This window comes from Aquarana catesbeiana, linkage group LG05 (genome assembly GCF_042186555.1).
Source record: "Aquarana catesbeiana isolate 2022-GZ linkage group LG05, ASM4218655v1, whole genome shotgun sequence".
In the NCBI taxonomy this organism is placed as follows: Eukaryota; Metazoa; Chordata; class Amphibia; order Anura; family Ranidae; genus Aquarana; species Aquarana catesbeiana.
The window spans coordinates 465,636,570-465,655,270 of NC_133328.1; the positions used below are offsets into that span (position 1 = coordinate 465,636,570).

General features: G+C 40.9%; 1 protein-coding gene and 1 long non-coding RNA gene across 9 annotated transcripts in view; one reads left to right on the plus strand and one right to left on the minus strand.

The window, feature by feature from the left end:
- DLGAP1 (DLG associated protein 1) overlaps nucleotides 1–18,701 on the plus strand; it is an 834,809-nt gene that overhangs the window by 576,042 nt on the left and 240,066 nt on the right. The gene's annotated exons all lie outside the window — the stretch shown is intronic.
- The window catches only part of LOC141145081 (uncharacterized), a 136,464-nt gene that overhangs the window by 66,049 nt on the left and 51,714 nt on the right, over nucleotides 1–18,701 (minus strand). For both annotated transcript variants that reach the window (XR_012244509.1, XR_012244508.1), the window contains exon 3: nucleotides 553–660. This is a non-coding gene — a long non-coding RNA (uncharacterized lncRNA). The remainder of the gene's footprint in view (nucleotides 1–552; nucleotides 661–18,701) is intronic.

An 18,701-nucleotide genomic window follows, 5' to 3' on the forward strand; every position in this document is an offset into this window, starting at 1 on the left:
TAAACACCTCTTCATCAGAGCTAAAATAATATAGACAGTGCGTATGTAAATGAACACATGGGGGTGTATTTATAAAAAAAATTCACAGCAATATTAAACTTTTGAAAATGCATGTACATTCATTCTGTGTGAATTGGGGCAAAATCAAATGTTATAAGGCTACTTTCTCATCGGGTCGAGTTTTATTCATTCATACAATATAGAATAAATTAGAAAAATACTAGAAAATATTAAATGGAGCTGATGATCATAGAAAATAATGTTAGCTTGATCTAGTGTCCATTATGCAGTATTTTCTTCATGAATCCTGTATGAATACTGTATGAATGAACAACATTCGATCTGAGTAGAAAAAAACCTAAAAACAATTACATTTTGCCCCATTAAAATAGAACAAATGTACATTCAGTTTCACAGAATGAATAGCTCTGTATTTTTATGTTTTATAAATACACCCCATAGTGATGGAACAGTCTAAAAATATGACATTGATGTAAATATGTGTACTGACAAAAAAATACAAAATCAGCACAAGGGACATTACTTACTTACCTTCTGTATCTTCTAAATCAGTAGAAATCTTCCATCCTCAGATGCCCCCCAACCGGAAGATTACAGCAGCAGAGGTTAACCCTTTTGGTGCCAGAGTTTTTGCGTTTTCTGCACAAATGTTTAAAAAATCATGTTAGGCCTGAAGATTACACAAAACCCACAAATATTATATATTTTCTGAAAGCAGACACCCCAGAAAATAAAATAGTGGTCGTTCCAATTTTTTATGTCACAAGATATTACTGCAAAGGTCTAGGAAAGGCAACATTTCTGTAAAAAACACTAACGTGGGGCAAACAAACGCAATAAATTACCCAAATTCTTGGTAAAATATAAAAGACCAGGTTGCACCAAGTAAATAGATACCCAACATGCCAAAACTTAAATTTTTGTGCGCCCGTGAAATGGCATCAGACTTCAGTACCCTATATCTTCTATAGGCGACGCTTCAAAAGCCCCCTATTGGGTATCAGTTCGCTGTTACCATGGAGGTAACACACTCACTCCGGCGTGCACGGCGATATGCAACATGTGCATCGCAATCGACTTTTTCACACGTAGGTGCCCCGACACATGCATTTACATTCGTGCTCATATGTGGGGGTGGGGGGAACCTCAACATTTTTTTTGGGGGGGGGACTTTATGTGCATGGGTATAGCTTTATTTTTTTTGCCAGCCTACGGCACCCGCCATGGAGCTCCCGGGCCCGCAGATGGGCAAGTGGAGCCCAGTAAGCATGGCAGGGCGTGGCAGCAGGTGGGTGGTGTCGGTACCGGGGGTGTGTGAGAGCAATCGGGCAACAGCGCCGCCATATGAATGCTCTCACCTGACAGGCAGGAGTCTGCCTGTCAGTTTCACACACAATCCCGGACCCGGTGGCGAAAGGGTTGAGGAGCTGTCACAGGCTCTCATCAAAAATGCCCAACAATGCCCACCCTTTCTGCTCCCCTCCTCCGTTACTACAGCTTCTATGAATGAAACATAATCAATGAATGGAGGGGTGGACCTTTCAATCATCCACCCATCCTCCATTCAAAGATTGTGTTTCATTCTTGAAAGGTGTAGTATTTGGCAAATTTGTGCAAAGGGAAGCTGGTAATTTTGTTCATCCCTTTTTGCCACCTGAATACACAAGTACAGATGAATACACATGAAATGATTATTTTGCCTGCCACAGTTTTTGGAATTCTATGCAGCAGGTCCTATAAACCAAGTACACTTGGTAGAAAACCTATCCACATCACAGCTTGTTCCAAAATACCCGCACAACGTGCTCATTGGACAATGAAGGATAAGCAGGACACTGATGTTATTAGCACATGTGCAGTGTAATAGAACCTGCTGAACTCCTAGTGCTGTCATCCCTCCCCAAGTGTGAGTATTTTACAGAAACTAATGTCAAGACAAATTTTTGAAGACAAGTTCATTTTACTGAATACATACAGTCACATATCAAAAAAGTTGAATATCATTAAAAAGTTAATTTCAATAATTCAATTCAAACATTTTTGCACCTTTTTCTGCCACACTTTTTCCTTACACTCAACTTTCCATTAATATTCTTGGATACAGCACTCTGTGAACAGTCAGCTTTTTGTGACTTACCTTGCTTGTGGAGGGTGTCAATGATTGTCTTCTAGACAACTGTCAAGTCAGCAGTCTTGCCCACGATGGTGTAAACTACTAAACCAGACCGAGACAATTTAAAGGCTCAGGAAACCTTTACAGGTGATTAGAGTGTGACAATATGAGTGTACAATAATGAACGTTTTTTACAATATTCTAATTTTCTGAGATACTGAATTTTGGGTTTTCACTAGCTTTAAGCCATAGTCATCAAAATTAAAAGAAATACATGCTTGAAATAATTCACTCTGTGTGTAATGAATCTATATAATATATATATATATATAATATATATATAATATATGAGCTTCACTTTTTGAATTGAATTACTGAAATAAATTACCTTTTTGATGGTATTAACATTTTTTGAGATGCACCTTTAATATAACGCCATGAATGTGTAGGTTTTTATCTACCTGGTGTTCATCTAATTTTACAATAAATGCATCTAAATTTACAATTAGTACAATCTTTAAGCTTGAGGGAATTTACCTGAATGCCATTATTGGGATCAGGGATGATTTTGTCAGCATGGCTAAACTGGCAACTGCTGCTAGGCCATATTGCTAATTTTTCAGTACAAAAAAATAGGCAGCCATTTCCACTGCAAAAATGAATAGAATGCCATGGTAAAGAACAATTCTGTTTTCTGTTCTTAGAGTGGAAATGGGCATCAGTCATCATCACTAGGTGTTGTGTGGGTGTGATTAAATTCCTTGAAGGTGTTGTACTGTAAATGCAGTTTCTACCTTCTGAAAAATTCCTCTGGTAATAAGTGATAGACAATAAAGCATAATGAGGTTTTGTTTTGTTTTTTTTACTTTTGTAGCTTTTTTTAGAAAATCTGGAAACATTTCTCATAAGGTCTTTGATAATACATATGAATATATTAAGATTTTATTTTACATGCCAAGGGTTACGATTAAAGTTCTTTAAAGTTATCTTTTTCTACTGTAAAAATCTTTATTAGCTGTTCTGGATATTTCATAAAAAGGCAACTCCTATCCTCATTTTGATTAGAGATTCCAAACTAATAACTACCACAGTAGGGAACAGACACAAAAGATACACTCAGCAGCTTTCCAAATAACTGTTCTGTTTATTCAACGCAATTTAAATTTTTTTATACACATGATTACGTAGGTATCACATTAGTATTACCATTGTACTTTTATGGTAACAAGGGGCGTAACATAGGCAGGCTAATTGTAATCAGGACTCAAAAGAATGCAAACATGTAATGAAAAGATTATTAGTGCTGTATGCACAATGAGTGCAGTGTGACATGCATAGACAAACATACAAAATAGAATACATTTATATACAGATTTTACAATTTCCTTAACATTAGCAAAAACAAATGAAAATGTCAGATTTACAGATACAATAATAAAGTGTACCGCTACCCCCGCTGGAGTCCCTTGGTGGACTATGTTCTCTGTTCTTCTGCCTCGACTCTGAGACACCTAGTGCAGGGGTCAGTTGTGTTATGTAGAGTGTGGGGGGCTGGAGTGCAGAGGTAACGTGTATGTAACGTACACAGTTTAGTAGTCAGAAGTAATGTGTATAGAGCCTAGTGCACAGCTCCTTGTTGATTCTTTTCACCACCACTTTGTTATGCATAGCACAGCAGTACACCTTTGCACGCACATACATAGACACCGCATACACATGCATACAACATACATACACATAATGCATAATACGTATAGACTGCATACAAATGCATGCAACATACATACACAAGGGACAAAAGGGCTCTCTCCGCTCTAAGCAGCTTTTCCATGACTCAATACCATCACCTATGAGGTATTTACTCATCTTCATTGCAACAACTCTTTGCTTTTAGTGATCCTGTGTCTTCTTTTTCCTATGCAAAGACCAGAAAAAAACATTTGGTGGTAGGAAATGTACTGTTTGGTTTTGCTGCTTGGTTGATTTACCAGTAAGGCCTTAGGCCTCTTGCACCATGCAGCTTGGAAAAGCTCAGTACAGTTTTCTTTTTTACTGAGCTAAAATACATCCCATTAATTGTAATGTTCCCATGCACACAGGTGCATAAACAAGTGCCGTGCATTCTTCAGTAAAAAAAAAAGAAAAATCTGCTTTTTTGGTCAGTAATTTATACCTCATGCATGCAAATACGCGCAAATGCCCACTTACATATTGTGCAGAGCGAGAATACATTTTTGCAAATTTGCACGTGAATGCATATAGCAAAAATGCACGTAAATACGCGTAAATACATACGAAAGAAACCGTCTGAAAAAGTAGATGCTCAAACAGGAGTATCATGTGCAAGATGCCTTATGCACACTGCTGCTCCTAAACTCATGTGCCAAAGCCGCTGTACTCAACTTAGTAAAATGTGTCATGATTCACACCTATGCAGGTTGCAGTTTGCATATTGCAGGTGCGTTTTTCAATATGTGCTTTTGATCCATTGAAGTCTGTGAAACCAAAAACCAGAAAAAAGTCCCTGGTCCTTTCCATAAAATGCACAGATGTGAACGTGACCCATAAGAAACCATGTTAAATGGACAATAGTGTGTTTCTGAAAAAGTGAAAAATAGGTGTGAACCAGGCCTTACCATCTGATGTTAGTACAGCGATCTCCCCTGCTGAGCTATTGTGTTCTGACATGGGAATGCCCCCGCCCCTGCTAGAACACTCCGGTCAGCGATCTCAGAGTGCTGATCGGCTGCTGGTTTTCTAGCATGCTCTTCTGACAGAAGCCGGCTAAACAGCAGACCAGCTGCCATACACATGGGCCGAATGTCGGACAGTTTTTATTGAACCGGCCGATGTCACCTGACATTCAAAATAACAAAAAAAGTGTAGCGCTAGAGAAGGTCCCAAAAATACAGTCTATGGCTTGGCAATTCAATGATCATAAATTGGCAAAGACCATCATTATAAGTAAAAAGTCCTCTGGAGCAAATCTACATATGAGGAATGATCATCCGTCACACACGGTCCATACACCACCCAATAGAAGTGAAGAGGCTTACCAGAATTGGTGGACCCAACAAGGCATACGCCAGGTGGAGTCAATCAAGCTTAGGTGGTGCTGGGTTGAAGTGGGCCCAGACGGGCAGAGTTGGTGGAATGGCTACCACATAGCTGTGTTCTTCAAGCGTGATCGGGTCAGAAGATGTGAAAATCCAGCGCCCATGGAATGTATCTCTCGGATCCGCGTATGAACCAGCAATATCAGTAACCGAATGAAGAAAAGGAATGGCCAAATAGTGTAAATCCGTTTTAATGGAAAGTATAATAAAAAAGTATACACTCACATAAAATGATAAGTAAAAACAGCGCTGTGAAGAAAGTGGCGACAGTGGGTCCTACCCGACGCGTTTCGTCTGCATAGACGTCATCTGGGGGGACGCCCCCCAGATGACGTCTATGCAGACGAAACGTGTCGGGTAGGACCCCGCTGTCGTCACTTTCTTCACAGCGCTGATTTTACTTATCATTTAATGTGAGTGTATACTTTTTTATTATACTTTCCATTAAAACGGATTTACACTATTTGGCCATTCCTTTTCTTCATTCGGTTACTGATATTGCTGGTTCATACGCGGATCCGAGAGATACGTTCCATGGGCGCTGGATTTTCACATCTTCTGACCCGATCACGCTTGAAGAACACAGCTATGTGGTAGCCATTCCACCAACTCTGCCCGTCTGGGCCCACTTCAACCCAGCACCCCCTAAGCTTGATTGACTCCACCTGGCGTATGCCTTGTTGGGTCCACCAATTCTGGTAAGCCTCTTCACTTCTATTGGGTGGTGTATGGACCGTGTGTGACGGATGATCATTCCTCATATGTAGATTTGCTCCAGAGGACTTTTTACTTATAATGATGGTCTTTGCCAATTTATGATCATTGAATTGCCAAGCCATAGACTGTATTTTTGGGACCTTCTCTAACGCTACACTTTTTTTGTTATTTTGACTACATTTACACTTGCTGGTTGTGTTAGCTGCTGTGTCCTTCTCCCTTTGTGTGGGAGCGCAGAATTATTGTGTTTTTATCACCTGACATTCAACTCGTGTGTACTAGGCTTTGGGGGGCAGAGCCATAAAGCTCATTGTCCTGCACTAAAAGGATGTGTGCTGTTTTATGCCTTGGGGTAGCAGGGGATACAAAACCAAAGGAGTTATGGTACCGAGGGCGAGGCTTTTTAAGGTCTTTTTTCCAGGGTGCTCAGTGGGATCCAGACATAGCAATCCCCCTGCTTTCAAGGACATATAATACATTGTTAACGTAAAGCATAGACTCTTGTTCTGCTCAATTAAAAAAGGAAAAATAGAAATGTGTCACTAGAAATACCATGTACATATTTAGAAAGAAGGGGCACTAAATTGCCCCGTCCGTAATAATAAGGGGGAAAAAAAGAGGTATTACTAAAAGTACTACCTATGATCGGACTTTATAGGCCAAGAAACAATGGAAAAAAGGGGGGATAATATAAAACGTCACATTTATTGAAAAGGTAAAAATATAGACATTGTTGAATTGTTGAAAATAGTAAAAAACATAATACATATGCATTTATGCAATTTGTACAGTGAGCCCTTGTGCGAATTATGTCTATATTTTATACCTTTTCAATAAATGTGACGTTTTATATTATCCCCCTTTCTTCCATTGTTTCTTGGCCTATAAAGTCCGACCATAGGTATTACTTTTAGTAATACCTCTTTTTTTCCCACCATGTACATATTATTTCATCCGTGAATTAATACTTTTGAAGGTTAGAACATTTAAAAAATATCAGACATTTATAGACTTGATATTGAATTGTTTGAAGTTATATTTCATCATGACATGAGACGTTTGTTTAATTAATATCACTCACAATGATCAAGGCTGGCTGTGATGTGTACTACCACTGAACAACAATATTGTGCATATACTTTGTGCCTTCAGCTCAAGAGACTACTGCTTCAACAACAGAAGAAATCTTCTAGTCACTTCCTTTGAAAAAGCTAGATCAAAAGATCTGCACGTTTATTTTTATTTCCTACATCAAGTCTTTACATTAACGATTGTAGGTAAAAAATAATAATGGCATATTCAAGTAAACTGCCACATCTGGCTTTAAAGCGGAGTTCCACTCAAAAATTTAACTTTTGGCATGTCATTTTTTGGGGGGGGGGAGCAGATACCCTCTTTTTAGAGGGTTCTAGCTCCCACTTCCTCCCGGCGCAAATATATATCCTCTCCCACAATGCACCATTTGCAAGGAACCTCCTACTGGGCTGACTGGAAGAAATATAAATATTCATAACTCATTCTAGTTGTACTATCTCATACTATGGCCTGCGGTACCAGGGACACCTACTGGCAACAGTGAGAAATGCACAACCTAATTGAATTTAGGGAAAGACCAGATAAACTGTATAATCTGTCTGAGCTGTTTACAGCCCAGCCAAAAACGAAATTTACATGGTAGCCCCAGTTTGGGACCAGGGGGCTACACAGAATAGTGTACACCTGATTTCTGAGTAAAAAGTTAAGATGACATTATCTGCAACAGAATTTTACAAGATTAACATCTTAACATCTTAGTGGCCTCTCTTGGGGAAGAGCACACCCATAAGTTTCCAAAAAGAACTTGAGTTGACTAAATGGTACAACAGAAACAGCTCCACCCACATTGATAAGAGTTTAGCTGTTCTTCAATCCTAGGATTCTAATCTGTTTAAAAGAAAATAAAAACACACCACGGTATCATGATTTTATGTTCTAAAACAGTGGTCACCAAACTGCGGCCCTTTGCTTGCCTTTATCTGGCCCTTGGGGCACTATTCCATCCACTGACACCAGAAATAGGACACTCCTGCCACTATCACTGACAATGGGGTACTGTTCCACCCACTGACACTAATGATAGGGCCCCATCGTTGGTGTCAAAGGAAGGAATTTTGCTCCATTGTTGTTGTCATTGGGAGTAATGACACCAACGATGGGGCACAATTCCTTCCTTTAACACGAACGATATAGCACTATTTCTGGCAATCACAACAAAGATGGGGCATTATGTACTCCCACTGATGTCAGGACATTTTCTACTCCCACTGACCAAAATCCGGCCCGCCTAAAGTCTAACGGACAGTAAACTGTCCCTTTGTTTAGAAAGTTTTGGAGACCCCTGTTCTAAAAGCTTAAACTGTCATTAGCAAAGTGAAAAGGATTAGTGGGTCTTGCTTTTGAATCTCCTAATTAGGGAAACCCACACTTTGTATTCTAGCAGTTTGTTTGGTGTTATCAATCCAAAACCACATAACCCCTTTAAGCCCCGTACATACGGGCCGAATATCAGGCAGTATCAGCTGGTTCACTAGAAACCGGCTGACATGCAGCATGTGTTTATGGCAGCCAATCCGGCCAAATGTCCAGCTCTATCTAAGGGGCATGACCGAAAAGCTGATCAGTGATCTCAGCCAATGGCTGCGAGCGCTGACAGGTGTGTTCTGGCTGGGGGGGGTCGTCCCCCTGTCAGAACACAATAACTCAGCTGTACTAACATCAAATTGTTGGTACATGATCTCCTCCTGAGCTCTTCAGTTTATTTTCATTCAGCCCGCTGGGTTGAACAACAAAAAAAAACTGATAGTGTGTACTAGACTTTACCTGCTATAATAAAAGTTGGTTATTTACAGAGCTCAATAACTCAAGCTAAAATTTACATAAACAAGTGATAAAGGCATTGTAATTTATCCCTGTCATGGTTACGCAATAATCTTTGTCTGTCAGCTTACCTCTCTTCCATGTGTTCACCTTTAGAGGCCAGCTACCCTCACCTGACTGCTTATATAATCTTCCCTCAGCATAGCTCCACCTCAGCCTCTAATTAGGAACACTATATTAACCTGTGCATTGCAAGCCAACCTTGCTGATCAACCATTGTGTGTTTAGCTTTCGTGTGCAACTTGCTGTGTTTCCTACGTCTGATTTCAGTTACCGATCTTGGCCTGTTCTCGACTATCCCTGTCTGCTTGTGACCCTGACCTTTGGCGTGTTCTATATTTATCCTTGTCTGCTAGTCGCCCCGACCTTTGGCTTATCCCTTTACTATCCTTGTTGTTCCAGCCTGCTGCTTCCTTCCTCTTTCTCCTGTAGTCTACTGTGAGAGTGAGCTGTGAGACCCTAGGGGCCGCGACCTGGAGCCAGACTGCAGCGCAGTCCATCCTCACCCCTAAAGGCTCTGGTGAACACTTGCTGGCTCCCTGGGGAATCTATGCTCTAGCTCCCAGTGGGATCTGTGCTGGTGCTCCAGTAGACCTGCTTCCTGAACCTCCCAGAGTTCAATCTGCAGCAGTCCGTCCTAGGGTCCATTACCTTAGCGGTGCACTCCTGACTCCTATGGAGTGCATCTGTCACCTGGACTCAGATGACCTGACAATCCCCTTTCATTCTCTTCCCTCTGTGCAGCCATATACAGACTTTTAACAACCTCTGCTGTGATCTCTCTCTAGAAAACCCCTGGATACTGTGTGCAAAACAAAGTGGGCATGTGCAAATATATAGAGATACAACTTAATTTTGTTCTTTACAGTTTCCCTATAATATGTACACTTATTGTAATGATTCCCAGTCTGGAATAAGCTCAGTGTAATTATGCATGGCCCAAGTCATTCAGAAAGAAGTTATAACAGCTTTTCATCCTTCCTACTGCAGTCTACAGGAAGAATTGTTTGTACAGAGCTACTGTATAATTCACAGGAATAGTGAGATTTCCAAGTACAGTCTAAGTGACAAGGCTGCGATCCTGCCAAGGAGAACTCTCAAAGCTCTGATCCAGTAAACAGAATCATGAAAATCACCATGATAAAAAAAATTATGCTGACATTGTAAATTTAGGATATAGGCAAGGCAGCATTTCCTGGAATTCCTTATTTTTTTTGTCTAGACTTGCTGTTCTGGTTAAACTTTAAGTCCCATAAAGCTCCGTGCAAACACTTGGGGTGTAGCTTATTCTGAAAATACCAATCTTGATGAGAATAGCATCATAACCTAAAAGATCAGCCAGCCCCCCAAAAACTCCTGTTATATTCTTCAGACAAATGTTATAAATATTTTATGTACATATGTACCTTTTTTTTTTGCTGGAAATACGCAGTCATCAAGTGTCAACTACCAAACTTTGTTCTGCTGAGTGCAACGACCTCTATTTATCTTTGGAATAACAAGCTCTCCTTTTAGCTGTCTTTCTCTTCTGCCTGTTGGCGCATATGGAAATTCCAGACTCTAGAAAAAAGTGCTGTGCACATGCTGTCAACACTAAAAGTAAGCAACAGAATATTTTAACAAGAAACACCTCAAGATGCCTATTTTACCACAGTGATGACACCAGCATCAACATTTTAACTATACACTGACACTGTCTTTAGACAACTTATGTCACTTTCATGGAAACATTTCCGGGACCATCTGGAAGATATGCCCTAGGTAGAGTGAGTTAAGTGACATGTTCAAGGTAATTTAACATTTCTTCACAAGACAAACACACACCACAGCGAGGAAATGAGAAATTGAAGAAAGATATTTTGTGTTAATTTGATTTGCTTGCTTTTTCACACCCACTCTATGTATGGATGGAAAAATGATTAAGGTAATCCTAGAGAGTTTGGGAAATGCTTGTTATGAAAATGAATTTGTGCAAGGTGATCCAGGTCATATATTGAGTCAGTCTATCTACCTATCTATGCATCTAATCTATCCTACCCCTACCTATCCAGCTTGTCTATCTTCTCTCTTTCCTAGTATATCCTTGTACGTTGTATATATATTGAATAGTGTACAGCAGTGGTTCTCAACTTCCATCCTCAAGTACCCACAACGGGCCATGTTTTGGAAACTTTCCTTAGATAAAATAGCTCTTATTAATACCATGATTTAAAGCAGCTGTGCAAAGTAAAAGAAAACCTGAAAACATGGCCGTTGGGGGTACTTGAGGACTGAGGTTGAGAACCACTGGTGTACAGCACCTGGAAAATATTAGCAATACTCATGTGACATTTTTGTTCAGTCCCTAGGGTTCCCTTTGGAAAGTACACACTTAGTGCCCTTGCACACAAGCTTATTCTATTTACCAATACAGCTGCCCACCAAGTGTCACAGGAGGTGAAATACATTATAAAAAGTATTTTTAAATATCATTATAGGCTTCACTAAGCTCCATGACCACCATGTCATAAAAGACGATGTGAACCCCATAGATAAGAGATGATTGTACCTAGGTTTCCCACGTATCAGTAGGCCAACACAGATATCTGGTCTCCCAAGAAAAATGTCACTTTGCCGGTCTGTGACACCTTCAACCTGCTAATATTACTCCATTACAAAATTGCTCCAGTGCTCCCAAACACACCTGCCTCTGTCTCCGCCGGTACAAATTCCCCTATGCTTCTGGGTAAGGCCCCTTTCACATGAACGTTCTAATCTCCTGTCTGTTTTTCAGACGGACCCAATTGGAATCTCCATTCTCCTCTATAGAGCAGCTGGTGTAAACAGACATGTGTCCATTTACACCCGCCTACATCCAATTTAATCCGCTAAAAACAGACAGATGGGAATTCCCTTTTTGCATATCTGATCAGATTAGATGGCAGTTGTGTGTAAATGAAAAGGTGGTCCATTTATATCCACCTGCCCATAGAGGAGAGCGGGCTGTGGCTGTGATGACAGGGACCTGTCACCCGCCTGAATCAGCACCCAGATCCTCTGCCGAGCAAGATCGCAGCCAGAGTCTGCCCTGTGTAAAAAGTGGTAGCTGTGACCTCCTTCCATGTGACAGTGTCAATCAATAACCCTGAGAGATGGAGAGTGTAACATCACCGTTCTCTCTAAGATCTGACACAAGCAAACACTGGGCACTTTGGTGCCAACAGCACCAAAGGAAGGAGTGACAGAGGTTAGCTGGAAAATTGAGTGTCAGTGGGTCAGGGATTGAAAGGGCCTTTTAACAGATACTGTCATGGCCCTGGATGGTTTTAAGTACATGAAATCCAAAGAGGTTCTCTCATTAGATTGTATGTATGTGGATTCTCAACTCGCAATGTGCTGCCAAGTTAGTGTATCCAGTGACAATTTCAGTGATCGTTAGAAAATTGGGATCTAGCTCCCTGTCTGTTCTTGTGTCAGAATGGTTTTAAGGACAGTGGGAGGAACCATGCAGATTGTTCCTTTGGGGCCAACTGTATCTGTGCTATAAATCATTGACCACTGGGCGTAAAGAAGTGATATGTATGACTCCACCTATTGGCTTTAAATGAGAAATAAACTCCTTACAATTGAATGTTTGATGGAAGTCAGCACCTTTTGATTTAATGACATGTAAACATCTTCCTCAGCTCTTCACCATAAAAAACTCTCTGATGTCTATAACCAGCTGTCCTGCCTTTTATTATTGTTAGGCAGATTGTTCATATTGTGAGATATGCTTAAACTTGACTAAATAAAACGATAACCCGGAGGATTGTAATTATTCCGGAATGGAATGTCCTCTACGCATTCATTGGAGAGTGCATGTGAGGTAACCCTGCTTTGTATTGGTGTGTTTAATTATAAAAGGAAGTGTTTTTCCTGTCTAAGCACTCTTGGATCCTCTTCATTATTCCCCACTTACATGGTGCATTTTAAAGCCTGAATTTTCAGCATGATTTGATGGTGCGATAAATTCTGTCCCAGTAACCTTTCATACAGATGGTATATTGTGCCTGTTAAATATGATTGCAGGTCTTGAAATACGAACAGCTGTACGTTTTGATAGCTGAATTTACCAGAATTAATCCAGTTCTATTCTTTATGTTGAGAGAAGAGACAGCATTGTTCATTGCGGGCATTTGATCGAACAAAATGGCTTGTGGAAGAAGAATAGTTTTTTTTATTCTGGTTCATCAAAGAATGTCAAATTTCTGATGTTGTAAAGTAATGCAGGTTGCTTGAATACACACCAAGGCCTTAACTGACTAATACAGTGCTAGCAGGCAGCAGAGATGTACAGTTATCCATAGCAACCAAGGCCAAGCAGGTGTTAGCCCTCGGCAGTTTAGTTAGGTAACTAAAAGAATTTGGATTTGTTACTATGGGATTGGTTACTATGGGATATCCACATTAGCACTTTGCAGTTTGTCTCAATGACAGCAAGCCCAAATATTCACTTATCAATAATGAAAAATAATATAGCCACATTGCATTGCATATTAAGGGTCCTTTACATATTTGCATAGAGTATAAATGTATTCCCGCTTATGTCTTTCATTCCAAAATATATTTCTTGATCGCTTATTTTCTTTATTGTTTATTAGGGGATACAGGGTTAATTAAAATAAAAGAGTTTTACTGCTGTCTACAGGAGATCGGCCACTATCAAACAAAGCTGTTAGTAAGCTAAATATAACCCCACACATTCCAATCAAGCTCCATTTTTTTTGTTAGTGGCTTAGGAGAATGGTTGTCTTCTCTCATTTATGTTCTGTTATGCAGTTTTCCAGATTTGCTGATGCTTGGTATAGCCTAGGAAGCCATACCTTGACTCAGCATTATAACTCAAATCACTGGGCTTTGTTGTGGGCAATTTTCAAGACACCTGATGTACCGTGGGAGTCAGCCACAGAGCGCTTTACATCCAGAACACCCACTGGTGGAATTGTGTCCCTGAAGACTTCATAGGGACTGTATGGATGGGGCATTTGCCCCTGGATCCTGCCTGGCACTCTACACCTTGTCCACATTTTAGGGGCCAAACAGTGTCAGAAGAGCCTGGTGCCAACTCTTCTGATTCAGCGCTGGCCATTTTGAGCTGCTCCACCACCACGATTTTTGCAGGACAATTGTCAGTGGATTTCCTGCCGCCTTGAACTGACAAGGTCACAGACAGCCGAATACTCTCCCCTGGTCCTGCAGTTAGTCTGTTAGTACCCATTGTGGGGCATGCACATTTGTACATGGCAGATCATTATCACAGAGGGACAAGTCTGGCAGGTCTCCCACTATCAAGTCTGGGGTATTTTTCGGAGTTGCTGCCTCAAAGGTTAATGCCAATAGCCTGGACAATTGTCCTCTTGTACTATTCCTTAACTCCCCCAAGTGTGATCCAGAGAAGAATTTTCTGCAGTCATGTCAGATTTTATGACCAAAATTACCTCCATGAAAGCCAACTTGGAATGCAGAGGCGCAAGCATGCTTCTCCACATTCTCCTTCAAAGTCTGGCTCTGATTTGCCTGAAGCTACCTCTGTGCACTCACCTGAGGATGAGGAGGAAGCGGATTGTACTCTGTCCTTATAAGTAGCAGCGCTGTGACAACAAAGGTTTGTATGATATAAACCAAATCCCATAAAATGAATATTAGACCCAAAATTAGGATTAATTCCAAAGTTCATAATAAAGTTCACAATAACCGATAGAGGTAAAAAATCCTATCCAGAATCAATTTCAGATAGTGGATATAGTGAAAAACGTAGATAGGTGGGAATACAAATAAATCAATGTGTCCTTCACCGCACCACTGTGGTATTGGTAGGAATGCGTGCTTACCAAACGGCAAGCTTAGGGAAGCTTGCGACCTTAACCCGGTCGGGGCCTTTCAGGATGGGACCACCAAGGAAAAACACCACCTTCGCTTGGAATAAGCACGCTGTTCCCCAATTATCCAGTATTCACTGTATTGTAGAGATATGACCCCTGGCTAGGGATAAATCTCGAGGGAGGTACACCAAGGAGTTAAGAAGAAGAGCAACATAGCGTAATCCTGCTTTCACCTTTTATTAAAAAATATTAAAATCACACTTACACTCAGATGGATAAACAAAAGCACATAAAGCCGGCCGGCTGGAAGCGAACGCCCGTCCTGCAGACGGTAGATGCAGCACGTCAGCACGCCCGACGTTTCGTCACAGTCTGACGTCGTCTGGGGCACGTGTGACGAAACGTACGTCGGGCGTGGGGTGGAACCGGCGGCAAATTCAAATAGTATAAAACACAAACACACTGATACATTGTAATCCTATTGGATTACATTACTAAATAAAATAAAATTGACCTTAGTTTGCCCCCCAGTGCTTTGTCCAGTGCCCCTGCCTGTAGTTTTACTGTACTTTCTGTCTGGAAACTGCAGAGTGACCATGGCATGAAAAAAGTGCGCTTCGACCTCAAAAGCGGCATATGACCTGCTGGAAAACAGCGACAGCGAGACAGAATCGCTTGCAGAAGTGAGTGATAGTGATTCATGGGGAAGTTCGTCATCAGGCATGGAAAGCGATTTCAGCGATGATCCTGCGACTGTGCCCAGTGATGATCGGACTTGGTGCTCGATTGACTGCGGTACGGAGTACGCAGCGCCCCCAAGATTCCCGTTTACCGGAGCACCTGGTATCAAAGTGGAGGTTGAAGATGACAGCCCCTTGGGATACCTCCAACTCTTTTTAAATGATGAAGTCATAGAAAGAATTGTTACAGAGACAAATCGGTACCAGGAGCAACAAGCTGCTATTCCTCAGAGGTTTTCAAGGAGCAGAAAATGGGAACCAGTGACCAAAGAGGACATATGGAAGTTTCTGGGACTAATTATTCTCCAGGGAGTGATGGGGAAACCCCTGCAGAAGTGGTACTGGACAACCAACAAAATACTAGCCACTCCTTTTTTTGGCACCATCATGTCGGAGTACAAATTTTCTCTCATAATGAAATATCTGCATTTTCAAAATAATGAAGAATTAGATGAGACTTCTCATCCAGCTCCAAAACTGAATAAGATTTGGGATCTATATCAAATTATTCTGGAAAATTTCCAGCAGACCTATGTACCAGACAGAGACGCCAGTATCGACGAAAGTCTAATGGCCTACAAAGGAAGACTTAGCTGGATACAGTACACCGCGTCTAAGAGAGCACAATTTGGCATAAAATCATTCATGCTCTGTGAAGCGAACACTGGTTATATATGGAATTCGGGCCTTTACACCGGGAAAGGGACCAAATTCAACGAAAGATTCAGTAATTATGGAATGGCAACCACTTCTGTTCTTACTTTGATTGAGTCATTGCTGAATCAGGGGTACTGTGTAAGCACAGATAATTTTTACACTTCTCCAGAACTCTATGAGTTCCTTCTACAGCACAAGACGGATGTATACGGGACTGTTAGAGCTTAATGGCGTGACATGCCGCCAACCTTTGGCAATGAAAAGCTCAAGGCAGGAGAAATAGTTGCCTGGCAGAAAGGCAAAATGATGGCACTGAGATGGCGCGCCTAATGAGTACCATTCACAACACCTCTACTGTCATGGTACATACAAAAGGTGGAAAAGAGGTAATGAAACCTCAAGTCATAATGGACTACAACACCACCATGTGAGGTGTTGACAGAGCTGACCAGGCCATGACTTTTTATCCAGCAATGAGAAAGCAACAAAAAAAATATTACAAAAAAATCTTCAGGCATCTTCTTGAACAGTTCCCGTGGAACGCTTTCATTCTTCTAAAAAAAAAGAGTGACAGGCCTGTGGTTCATGCGGACTTTGTTTGGAAAGTTGCCGAACTTATATTTCTCAAGCACCAAACACCAACCACTGTAAATAGATCTGGACGTCGTGCTGCTGGCGTTGTGAACCCGGAACGCCTTGCAGGTCGACACTTTATGGACCACATTCCACCAACGGAAAAGAAGGCAGCACCCACAAGGATGTGTGTGGTTTGCTGCTCTAAACGTGACCACACTGGATGGAAAATCAGAAAAGAAACCCAGTTCTACTGTCCTGACTGTGATGTCGGACTTTGTGCTGTACCCTGTTTTAAAATTTTCCATACCCGAGACGTTTACTGAAGCAATATGACTACTAATACTGCACTCTTTTTCGCCAAAAAAAATGTCAGTGTTTTTGATTATATTATTTACTAAAATTTATTGAATAAAAAGTATTATTACTATTATATTATTATTTGTAATTATTTATAGTTATTTATTATATTATAATTTATGATTTTGTGTTTCAAACTTTATCATACCCAGGATGTCTACAAGACTCTTGTTTGGAAAGATTTCAGTGAGTTATTCCTAAGAATTACAGGTCTACAATATAAAACGCCAAATTTCCATGCAAAATAATGGTACCGCTTTCAGCACCTAAAATCTGACATAATCATACCGCCAGGGAGGTTAAGGAACAGTGACATTTGAGAATGTATATGCAATGATCAGTGTTGCAATTAGAGTAACCCTTAATAAAGTATGTATTGCTGGTGTGAGAAGGGGGGATCCTCTCCAGAGATAAGGGGAATGCAATTTTAATTTGTGTGTTCTGATGGCGCACATGCGCTAGTCCAACGACATGGGGTTGGATTTCCTATATTGCTCCCACCTAGAAGCAGGCCAGGTACTTACTCACAAGGGGTTGCAAGGCAATGACAGGTCAATGTCAAAAACTAGGTTTATCTTGTCTCCTACATGGCATTTTTAGGTACTTTCATACTTGTTTGTTTTTTGGGGGGAAACTATTACTCTGTACATATTGAAAATATGAGCATACTATTTGTGTTGTTTTTGACAGGATTATGATGTAACAGGGGGGGTGTATTTGGTACTGTATGTCCACATATGTGAGTTGTATACACTATGGGGTTTATTTACTAAAGGAAAATCCACTTGGAAGTGCAGTTGTTGTAGGTCTGAGGGTGACATGCAAGGAAAATAAAAAACAGCATTTTTGCTTGTACATGATTGGATGATAAAATCAACAGAGCTTCCCCTCATTTCAGATCTTCCCCTCAGATCTACAACAACTGCACTTCCAAGTGCACTTGCAGTGCACTTGTAGTGCACAGTGGATTTGCCTTTAGTAAATTGACCCCTATGAGAGGTCTAAGGCACTTGAAAGATTAAGAAAGGCATCCACCCAGGCTCAGCCAAGATGTCACTCCAGCTGTTTCAATGGGGTCTCCTTTGCTTTCTATGCGCAGCATGCAAACATAAAACACAAGGACAAACGTCTCTAACAGTGTAATACTGTATAGCCAATTTTATTTAAAAAGTTAAAAATACTCACATAGTAAAAAGGGTTAAGAGTGCTCAATATACCAGACAGAAATCCTGCTCCCAACAATCAGTCATTCTGTGTGTGTAGGTGAAGGGAAGCGCTGACAATTCAATTAATTAAGTTTGCTGCACCTGAAGAACCCTGAATACCAGGAATGAAAAGTGATTGATAGTGTGAAGGTGCGCTGATTCTATGTAAAGGGAGGAAAAACCCACAGTGATATAAAATATAATGGGGCGGCACAGTGGTGTAGTGGATAGCATTTTCACCTAGCAGTAAGAAGGGTCGCTGGTTCGAATCCCAACCACGACACTACCTGCCTGGAGTTTGCATGTTCTCCCTGTGCTTGCGTGGGTTTCCTCCCACACTCCAAAGACATGCTGGTAGGTTAATTGGATCCTGTCTAAATTGTCCCTAGTATGTATGTATGTGAGTTAGGGACCTTAGATTGTAAACTCCTTGAGGGTAG